The sequence below is a fragment of the Leptonychotes weddellii genome, chromosome 7 (assembly GCF_054177405.1).
Source record: "Leptonychotes weddellii isolate Sample4059 chromosome 7, ASM5417740v2, whole genome shotgun sequence".
Taxonomy (NCBI): domain Eukaryota; kingdom Metazoa; phylum Chordata; class Mammalia; order Carnivora; family Phocidae; genus Leptonychotes; species Leptonychotes weddellii.
In genome coordinates this window covers 92,796,837-92,807,284 of record NC_138375.1, presented here as the reverse complement: position 1 = coordinate 92,807,284, position 10,448 = coordinate 92,796,837, and the positions used below count along the sequence as shown (strand labels likewise).

Here is a 10,448-nt window from a genome sequence, read left to right as displayed (position 1 = left end):
AGCCTGGTGATGGGTATTAAAGAGGGCACATTCTGCATGGAGCACTGGGTGTTATACGCAAACAATGAATCATGGAACACTACATCAAAAACTAATGATGTAATGTATGGTGATTAACATAACAATAAAAAATTTTTTAAAAACTAACAAAAGAAGTTTACAAAAGAAAAGGTGTACAACGTTTATAGTATTTTAAGTGCATGGGAGTTCACAAAAAAGTGCCTAGACTTTTCCATTTTAAAAAAGGAAAGGGGATTTGGGTTTCAAGGGACAATAGGTTGTGAGGAAGTGAGTAGGAAATATTTGGAGGGATTAATAGAAGATAAGGGTTATTTTACCAACATCTGTTTAACCAAACTTGTTTTGGTGTTGACTTTCTGTCTCCAGTGGTAAGAGTGCTCTCTGCTTCTTGGTATGGTGGTAGGAATGGGTGAGGAAACACCGACACAAAGGGAAATTTATACCCTGCTTTTAGGCAAAAAAGAAAAAGGTAGGGACTCTTCCTGCACCTGTTAATTTTTAATTGCTTTCAGCTCAAAATAATCCTTATATCAAATTGGTATATTTGTGGGTGGCATATACTGATCTCCTTCAAAATCATCCTTCAGGCTGCAAATAGGTGAAAGTTAAACCCCTCTCATAAACTATCTTTTGCTTATGGGTAGAGGGATAAAATTTTTTGCCACTAAGGGGGAGCAAGATTAGATGGAAAAATTAGAGTTTGTTCCCTCCCTTGGCAGTACTCACAAAAGTCTCTACCTCCAGAGACGTTGGAAAAGAGAAACTGACTGTTAATAATCAAACTCACTCCTTGAATGAGCTAATTAAAGAAATAATGGGCTTTGGGGACACCACATCCTTTTTGAAGGGAGGGACTGGACTCTGGAGAACTGCTGGGAAACCCACCTCCTAGAACATACCTGATGACTACTGGAGATGGAAATCTGAAGGGGAGGGACCTGGGATGAGATCAGGCTTGGGGCTCATGCACAGGCTTTTCCTCAACTTTTGAAGCCTTATCTATAAATGTGTCCAACCTCCTCCTTTCACATGTAGGTAGGAACCCTGAAGAATTATCCTTGACGCTATAGGGTAAAGTGGTTTTTTTGGTTTCGAGAACGTTAAGGATCCTTCCTTAAGAAAAAAGGTCAGTAAGGGCACCTGGGTGACTCAGTCGGTTAAGCGTCTGCCTTCGACTCAAGTCATGATCCCAGGGTCACATCGGGCTCCCTGCTCAGCAGGGACTCTGCTTCTCCTTCTCCCACTGCCCCTCCCCCCCACTCATGTTCTCACTCTGTTCTCTCTCTTTCTCAAATAAATACATTTTAAAAATCTTAAAAAAAAAGGTCAGTAATTATGCTCATTTTGAGGAATTTCAATGCTTTTCGTGTATGCATATATGTACATGCCAAGGCTAGAAATAAAAAAAAAAATCAGTCTTTCCATTAGCTATTGGAGTCCAATTTCCTGAAGTATCAAGGTCATTAAGTTTACCAATTGGGTATTATGAACTAGGTCTTCATTAAAATAAATGGAAATCTTACCTTTCTTTGTAGGAAATACAAAGTGTGATTATGTGTTATATTCTGAGATCTGAATAAAAGGGAACAATTTTTATACCATTTTAATGGAAGTATTGCTTAGTTGTAAACTTACTTTACAGGTTTAAATGAGTGATTTTTTTTTTCCTTTCTAAAGCAGAATTGAATCTTCTGCTCCCAACCATCAGTGTTGGGGTAATCCAAGCTACTCAGTTAGCTAGAGATCTAACTACTGGAGAAGATGTGGCTGGTTTTACCTACTAGCTATCCCTATCTGGCATCTGATTTGTCCACCTAAAAATTGTATGTTTCCATGTCCTGAAAAGAGACCTTTATACTATGCCTCACAAGAATGGGGCCAAGGGGCTTGGCTGGAGATTGTAGGACAGAATGAAAGGAAATTGGTTAGAACATTCTAATAGTTGGAAATGCAGCCTGAAATACAATATTTTAAATAGGTATGTTGGTGGATTCTACAAAGCCTTCTGGAGAATAGCAAGTAATTTGGTACTGGATGGTGCTGCAAAAGAATGGGCAGGGGCAGACATGAAGGAAGACATGGAGAAGGAAACAGGTTCAAATAGTGGCTCTCAGATGGAAGAATCTGGACGTTTATGACACTTTTTTAGTCTACTGGAAAGGAGATAGGATGAGATTTTGGATAAACCCTTTAAAAGACTGCTATATATGAATGTTCATAGCACTATTATTCACTAGAGGCAAAAAATGGAAAAGGCCTAAATGTCCATCAATTGATGAACAGATGAACAAATGTGGTATGTCTACACAATGGAATATTTGGCGATAAAAAGCAATGAAGTACTGGCACATGCTACAGCATGGATGAACTTCAAAAATTTTAAGGTCAGCGGAAGAAGTCAGAGCAGTAGAACACGTATGTATGATTTCATTTATATGGAGTGTCCATAACAGGCCAACCCACAGAGACAGAAAGGAGATTAGAGGTTGCCTAGCACTGGGGTTGGGAATGCGGAGTAACAGTAAGATTTCTTCTGAGGGTGATGGAAAAGACATGAAATCAGACAATGGTGATGGCTGCAAATTCTATAACCTTGCTGAAAATCATGGTAGATTTAATCTGAGTGATTTTATGGTACGAAAATTATGCTTCAACAAGGTTTTTAATAAAAATTACTGACTATAGTCTCCTTTACCAATATTGTTACTATTAAGTGTTCAAGGATTCTATATATGAGTTTATGATCATTATGACTTTAAATAAATTCTTTGACTTTTCCTTAAGGGAGAGGTTTCACAATGTTTATATTTTTAGGCAGCCAGAGCTGAGCTCACATATTGGTCACACAGAAGATCAGCTGGCCTCCTGGAGTCTCAGGACACTGGACCAAAGGTCAGCAAGAGGGACCACCTTCTCCATCACTACCCCATCCTCATAAGAGGGCTACCTTTTCTCTTACTATAAGCTCATTACTGTTCCTCTCAGCCCAGAGGGGCACTGGTAGGATGCTGGATGCGGGGGATCTCTGGTTTTCAAGAATGAAGAACACCTAGCAGTGAAGCAGAAGCATGAGAGAGTTTTAGTGGGAGAGAAAGTGTGCGGGAGTGTTGGAAAATAACATCAATAATCATACAGGCCTGACAGTTATGAAAAGGACAGATAATAACTCAGACTGGAGGAAGATTTTCACACCCTCTCAGCTGAGATGATTTCTTCAAGGCAGGTGATTTTGAATTGTTATGCATAGCCTCATATTTGCATGACTTTATTTTTTTTTAATTAACCCTGACAAATTGCTTTAGAACAACATTGTTATTTCCAGCAGACCCCTCCCCTTAGGAACCAGTCCAAGCATATCTAATATTTGTTATTTTTGCTTCTTCAAAGCATAGTGCTAAGCCTCATACTACTGTTACAAATCTTTGGCTGTCAAGGGCTGAGGCAGTGCCTGGGATGAGAGATATCTCCTGATTCTTCTGTTATAGGTCATAGTGTGGAAGGAGGCAGGATTGTGAGCAGAGTTCAGTTGTGTAGCTTATAAAATCTTGGTGAAATCTTTGTGGTCTGATTTGGGTTAAAACAAAGGTATACCTGGTTTCCATGTCTCCTAAATTTTCAAACCAACAATGTCAGTACTCTCTTAAGTTAGCCCATGATTCCTGAGAACCACACTACTGAAGGAGGTTGACTAAAAAATAATTTCTGTACTCCTTTTACTCACTGACCCTATTTCCATCCTCTGGGGCCCAAATAGAACAAGACGAAGCCCTCTGCAACATGACAGCCTTGTATAGGGTTGAAGATATCTTTCAAACACATTTCTCCTAAGATTTCATTACTCCAGACTAAACATCCCTAACCCATTAGCCATTCCCCAGAAAATGTGATTTTCAGTCTCAGCTGGACTAATTTTGATACTGTCTCTCTTACAGTGTGCTGCCCATTTTAAGGTATGATCTAACAGAGGTGGACACGGTGTGACTATCACGTTCCTCATTACTGATGATGACAGTTATTCATGGGAAATATAAGCAGTGCTGAGAAAGACCTCTGTAAGGGCTAGGAGAGAAAGCTATTATCTGTGGTGTTTACTATAAGCAGACTGTGTGAAGTGCTTTATAAACATTAGACCATTAAGCAGAATGGGGGAAATAAGAGGGCATTTCTGCTCACCTACTGGGGCTCACTCTAGAGATAAGAAATTTGACTAAAATCATCAACTCGGTCCACCCATTACAAATATCACTGTGAAAGGTCTCTATCATTTAAAAGCTTTCAAAGATGGGGGCACCTGGGTGGCTCAGTCAGTTGAACATCTGACTCTTGGTTTTGGCTCAGGTCGTGATCTCGTATTTCATGAGATGGGCCTGCTTGAGAGGCTCCATGCTCAGCAGGGAGTCTGCTTGAGATTCTCTCCCTCTGTCGCTCCCCACTTGCTCTCATGCTCTCTCTCTCAAATAAATAAATCTTAAAAAAAAAAAAGCTTACAAAGGTGAAAAAGATGATTAATTGAAATTACTAGCCCTACACTATGAAAAAAGAAGTGAATGTAGTTTTGCTCAAGAGTTGTTTACAAAGCATAATTATGTCTAATAGTAAAGTAACAAGTCATTCAGCTGTGATGTTAACTTCAAATCCCTTTTCACTGGGGAATCACTAGACACCTTCCCCACGGGTGAGAAAGGAGGCAGCCTATGTCCTAGTGCTTTCTTCATCTTCGGTCTGCATCTCCCACCCATCTCTTCCAGACCACACAGCTCTAGATCTGGGTCACGGTGGCTTTGATTACACAATTATTGAGAACTCACAAGCATTCTGTTTTCAACTGCTTCAAGTTTACTACTTAGGTGCAACCTTCAGGAAATGTACTTCTGAGCATGTTTGGGTTCCTCTAATGAATACTCTGCCACAGCTGCCCTCTGTGATCAGCAGGCTCTCCCTGGCTCTGAGCTGCAGCCCTGGGGGTGGCTTTAAATGGGAAGAGAGGAGCTTGCTGGGTCAGTCTTTTCCAAATCAGGAGCATTCATTTAGATGTTTGCAGGTGATCCTGGGAGGAAAAAATCAATGCCAGCAGATTTTCTTCTAAAATGTATTTCATACTGAATACTCATGAAAAATAACAAGTGTATTATATAGTTATTTCTGTTATAATGTGATAACCAACCTTTTGGAAGTGGCCTGTCATACCCCAGAATGTTAAGAAATCACCAATGCAAGAGCATGTGACTTAATCTTGACAGCACTGACCAAGCAAACAATGCACTGACACGTGTCAGCGGGGTGCCTTGTCTTAAAAATTTAACATATACATTTGTGATATCTAATCATTAGGAAGACTTTTAATATCAAGAAATAGGAAACTTGGTTAACACTGGCTTATGCAATTAAAAATTTGGTTTCCTCACCTGATGAGTAGTTGGGAGGTAGGCAGTGGCAGGCTTGGTTCAGCTTCAGAGGATCCAGGCCTTTCTAACGTTCTGCTCAGTTGTCTTTAGCATGTTGCCTGATGGTCACAAGATGAAGCTTGCCTTTCCAGGCAACATGTTCACATAAGAAGCAAGTAGAAACGAGACAAAGTGTGGCGCCAGTAAGCTTTTCTTCGTGTGTCTGTTGTAGTATCTGAAAATAAAATCTTTCTTAAAATCCTCTTAACAGACTTCACCCATATATCTCATTGATGAAGACTGGATCCCATGGCCACCACTAGTTGCAAGGGAGATTGGGATAGTGGGTATCTGACAAAACAGAAGGATTATTATAACTGGTTTAAGGGAATCGAGATCTACAGACTGGAGCTAAGCACACTGTCTCCCCAAAGCAGAAAGATTCAGGGATGGAAGTCCACAGAGTGAAAGTCAGTGATACAGCACTATGATCTGTTATATACTGAGCATGTGTACCACAAAAATCACTTCCCATGGATCAGATTCAGAGAAAATAAAGTCTTAAATGAAAATCCAGGTCTTGTTCTTAAACTCTCCTTTTTAAAAACATTTTATTTATTTATTTATTTTGCAGAGAGAGAGAGAGAGAGACAGTGCAAGTGGGAATGAGAGAGAGAGAGAGAATCTGAAGCAGATTCTGTGCTGAGTGCAGAGCCCAACACAGGGCTCAATCTCATGACCTCGAGATCATGACCTGAGTCAAAACCAAGAATTGGACACTAAACTGACCAAGCCACCCAGACACCCCCCTTAAACTCTTCCTGAATTAAATCAACACAAAGTCAGAATTCTACAAAGGAAAAATAAATAACTGTGGACTTAGATTTTTCTAAAAATTGAGACTGCGGTATACAATATGAGGTAATTAATGGTTTTTAGAGAAGACTATGTTAAGAGTGTTAAAAAGCAAAATTTCAATGGAGTACATTTAAAGATCAAAATGGCTTTATTCAACAATTCATGAATTGGGCAGCACCCCATCTAGCAAATAGAAGTCTGCTGAGTTGTAGAAAGGAAGAGCTTTTAAAGGCAGAAAAGGGGGAAAGGAAATTAGCAAACAAAACGGTGTTTCATTCTTTTTTATGGCTGAGTAATAGTCCATCGTGTGTGTGTGTGTGTGTGTGTGTGTGTGTATATATATATATATATACACACATCTTCGTTATCCATTCATGTATTGATGGATACTTGGGTTCCTTCTATATCTTGGCTATATTGTAAATAACGTTGTAGTAAACGTAGAGATGCATGCGTGTTTTTGAATTAGTATTTTTATTTTCTTTGGGTAAATACCCAGTAGTGGAACTGCTGGATCATATAAGATCTTGCCATTTGTGAAAACATAGATGGACCTAAAGGGTATTATTCTAAGTGAAATAAGTCAGACAAAGATGAGTAACATATATTTCACTTATATCCGGACTCTAAAGAAAATGAAAGGAACAAAACAAACAGAAACAGATTGATAAATACAGAGAACTGTTGGTTGCTGGAGGGGAGGGAGATGGGGGTATGGGTAAAGTAGGTGAAGAGGATGAAGAGGTACAAACTCCCAGTCATAAAATAAGTAAGTCATGGAGATGAAAAGTACAACATAGGGAATATGGTCAATAATATTATAATAATGACATATGGTGGATAGATGCTGACTACACTTAATCATGTAGCAGTGAGTAATATATAGAATTGTCAAATCACTGTATTGTACACCTGAAAGTAATATAACGTATGTCAACTATACTTCAATAACAAAAATAAAAAATTAATTAAAAATAAATGAATGCATTGTTTCAGGCAAGGTCACCCTCATAAGGGGAACAGAAAGGGCATATCAGGTGGGCCGATTACCTCACTAGGGCTGACCAGGTAATCGAAGCTGCAGTTAGGTTAGGTATCAAGCCTTGGTTTGCTGACATGGGACTTAGTACAAGTGACTCCATTTTGGACCTGATGTTTCCTTTTTAACAAGAATATCAGACTGTCCCTAAAGATGGAGGTGCTCCTTGTCATTACTTTTCTGGAATGTAGCTTTGAAAACAGAATTTCTCCTGTTATGCTAAAAGCAAACCAACAAAAAGGATATAGACCTGATGCTTTACCTGAGGGAAGTATAGGACAATGTTTTCTATACTACACAGATATTTGATTAAAACACACTTACCATGTTTAAAAAGTTGGTGGTGTTCACATGATTATTTATAATAAGAAAATTTTACTTGCAAGAGGCAGTATTAATGACATCGAGAGTAAGCTCTGGAGCCAGGCAAACCTGGATTCAGATCCTGACTTACTGCTTATTGGCCTTGGTCAAGATTCAGTGTCTTCCCTGCAAAATGGGGATAATAATAGCACTAACATCATTGATTGCTGTGAGTTTTAAAGGAACCAGTGCACGTTAAATACTTAGCGTATCTCCAGGCATGTAAGTAAGCCCTCAAATATTACCCAGCTCAATATTTTTCTTACTTTTGTTCTGAATAAAATAAAAACATCTGGACCTGATTTAATTGTCAACTATAACAATTTATTTATGAGATCTTGCTTGTTGTTTGTAGTGATATAATCCAGGCATGCATTATATCTTGTGACCTCTCCCTGTTGGCATTCTGCCAGAAAACTATAATTTAAAAATATATTCTGTGTTGTGTTTTCATAACAACTTTCTAATTAGACAGTGACTTAATAATTCTACAGTTGTGTATCAGACCACACCTAATGGAGTCACTGGTACTTCTTAGATGGCATTTGCTGATCCCCCTGGACCACTGCATCCCTGGCTGCAGGATCTCTGGTTTGCTGTGAACCCTCCATACTGTAGGCTACAGATTCAGCAGATCTGGGCTATCTTGGAGAAGTGCTGAGTCATGCTGGCTTTTCTTTCTCAGACCCTCCAAATCTCTTCCAAGAAATCTCTTGGCCTGCATGTCCTCATTATCTTTGTTGTTGAACAGCTCATTTTTTTGGACCCAAGTATAAAATGAGACTATACTATTATCCAGCTCACATCATTCCATTTTGCCTTCCAGAAAATCATGAGACCCTTTGTCAATTGCTTTGTTAAATCCATGCATAGCATATTTGCCTAGACTAGCAGTCTGGCAAAGGCACTGAGGTTAGTTAGGTTGAAGGCTTGTTTGTATTATTGTCTCTCTCCCCTATTAGACAGAGCCAATATGATAGAAACCGTGTTTGTTTTGGTCATAATACTGGAGACAAAACAAGTAATTTTTGAATAACTTACAGATTGATAAACTGAACTTATCTGTCTGATAACTAATTGTTACGTGCTCCCACGCCTGTCCTTTCATTATTGTTTTCTAGAAAAATGCCCATGATCGATGTGAAAGTCACTGCCACCGTGTGGAGCCCAACTCTGACTTCTCCAGCCTAAGCTCTTCCTTGCTAGCATCATGCTTCAACTAGGATCCACACATTTGTAACATGTCTGACCACAGCCAGGGCTAAAGCAGGATACCATTCTTTCTACAAGGCAATCTAAGCAAAGCTAAAACCAAGTACAAACAAAGTTACCTTGAAACCAACTGGGGCTGAGTAGTCCATTCGTATAAGCTCATCTAAGAACAATGGGTAGGAGAACACAGGCAGCAACCTCTTTGTTTTAGTTTTTTTTAACTCCGGGCTCTAATATCTCTGATATGGTTAAGGCAATATCAAATAAAAGTTCTACTTGTTCCTCTGGGGAAAGTGTTTTTAAAATAAATTCTTTACCAAACATGAAGCAAGGGGAGGGTAGATTCTGGGAACAAAAGCCACTGGACTGAATGCTATTCTCTGGCTTCTTCAGTCATCCAGATATCCTCTTTACCCAAAGGACTTCGTCGCAGAACTGACTACATTAGTGACTGGACAACACCAGGGTAGCCATTCATTGCAACTGGCATTCCCATTCCTCTCACAATATCAGGAAATATGAATAAAAACAAAGAATAAAAATTCTAGGTATCTAATCTAAGTATGGAGAAGAAAGGGGAGTTTGTGCTCCTGAGAGGCATCATGTGTGACCCAGGGCTGCTGCTGAAATGTCCAGGGGAGACTGCTTCCCAGAAACAACTAAGGTTATTGCCCAGGAGAGAGGTTGTAGTGATGGAAATGGAAGCGTGGTGCAGGTAAGAAACTTCCTCAAGGTCAGCAGTGATATATTATGCAGCCATGAAAATGTACCACTCAGATCTCCTACTATGGGACTGATACCCCTTGCTGCTGCCCCTCTGGACCCACTTCTACACTCATGCTAAGGCCATGCTTACGCCTACCTGTTCCTAGCCACCACGGCGGGGGTACTAAGGCAAGGACAGTCTATGAGATGCAGGACTTGTCTAAGGATAACTGTGTGTCAAGGATTCTCCATAGGCTTGAAACTTTAGTCTGAGACTCTTCTTACCCAGTCTTCCCTTGTTCTCTCTCCTTTTACAGGTATTAGACCTCTATTGCAGTCTAAAAGCTCTCCTTTCCTTTCCTGTTCTCCTGACTTCAAGAAATTTTTTGCACATCTAACCCCATCTTGACATCTGCTCTTTGGCAGACCCAAACTAATGTATGTTGCATTCCTTTGTCCAATCAACTGAATATCATAACAAAAGAGATTATACATAGAGACTGTTTTGATCCGGGTGAAAAGACAAACCAAATATATTTCTATTCCCCACACAAGCCAGGAGTAAGAGTTTTTTTTCTTTTTTCATTGGCCATCATAAAATACTTGTTTCTCCTACAACTTATTTGTAAGCTAAGGACATAATACTATATTAGAAGTTGACAATACTTTTAGCCATTTGGGGTATTAGAAAGGAAAAAGAAAGAGAGAGAATCAGGGCGCCTGGGTGGCTCAGTCGTTAAGTGTCTGCCTTCGGCTCAGGTCATGATCCCAGGGTCCTGGGATCGAGTACCGCATCGGGCTCCCTGCTTGGCGGGAAGCCTGCTTCTCCCTCTCCCACTCCCCCTGCTTGTGTTCCCTCTCTTGCT

General features: G+C 39.8%; 1 long non-coding RNA gene across 5 annotated transcripts in view; it reads left to right on the top strand.

Annotated features, from left to right (window-relative positions):
- The window catches only part of LOC145722690 (uncharacterized), a 144,993-nt gene that overhangs the window by 106,039 nt on the left and 28,506 nt on the right, over positions 1 to 10,448 (top strand). For 3 of the 5 annotated variants that reach the window (XR_014147134.1, XR_014147133.1, XR_014147136.1), the window contains 2 exons: positions 2,836 to 2,913; positions 8,787 to 10,156. This is a non-coding gene — a long non-coding RNA (uncharacterized LOC145722690). Of the gene's footprint in view, positions 1 to 2,835; positions 2,914 to 8,786; positions 10,157 to 10,448 lie in introns of those variants that run through there. The other 2 variants (XR_014147135.1, XR_014147137.1) reach the window with 2 other exon arrangements.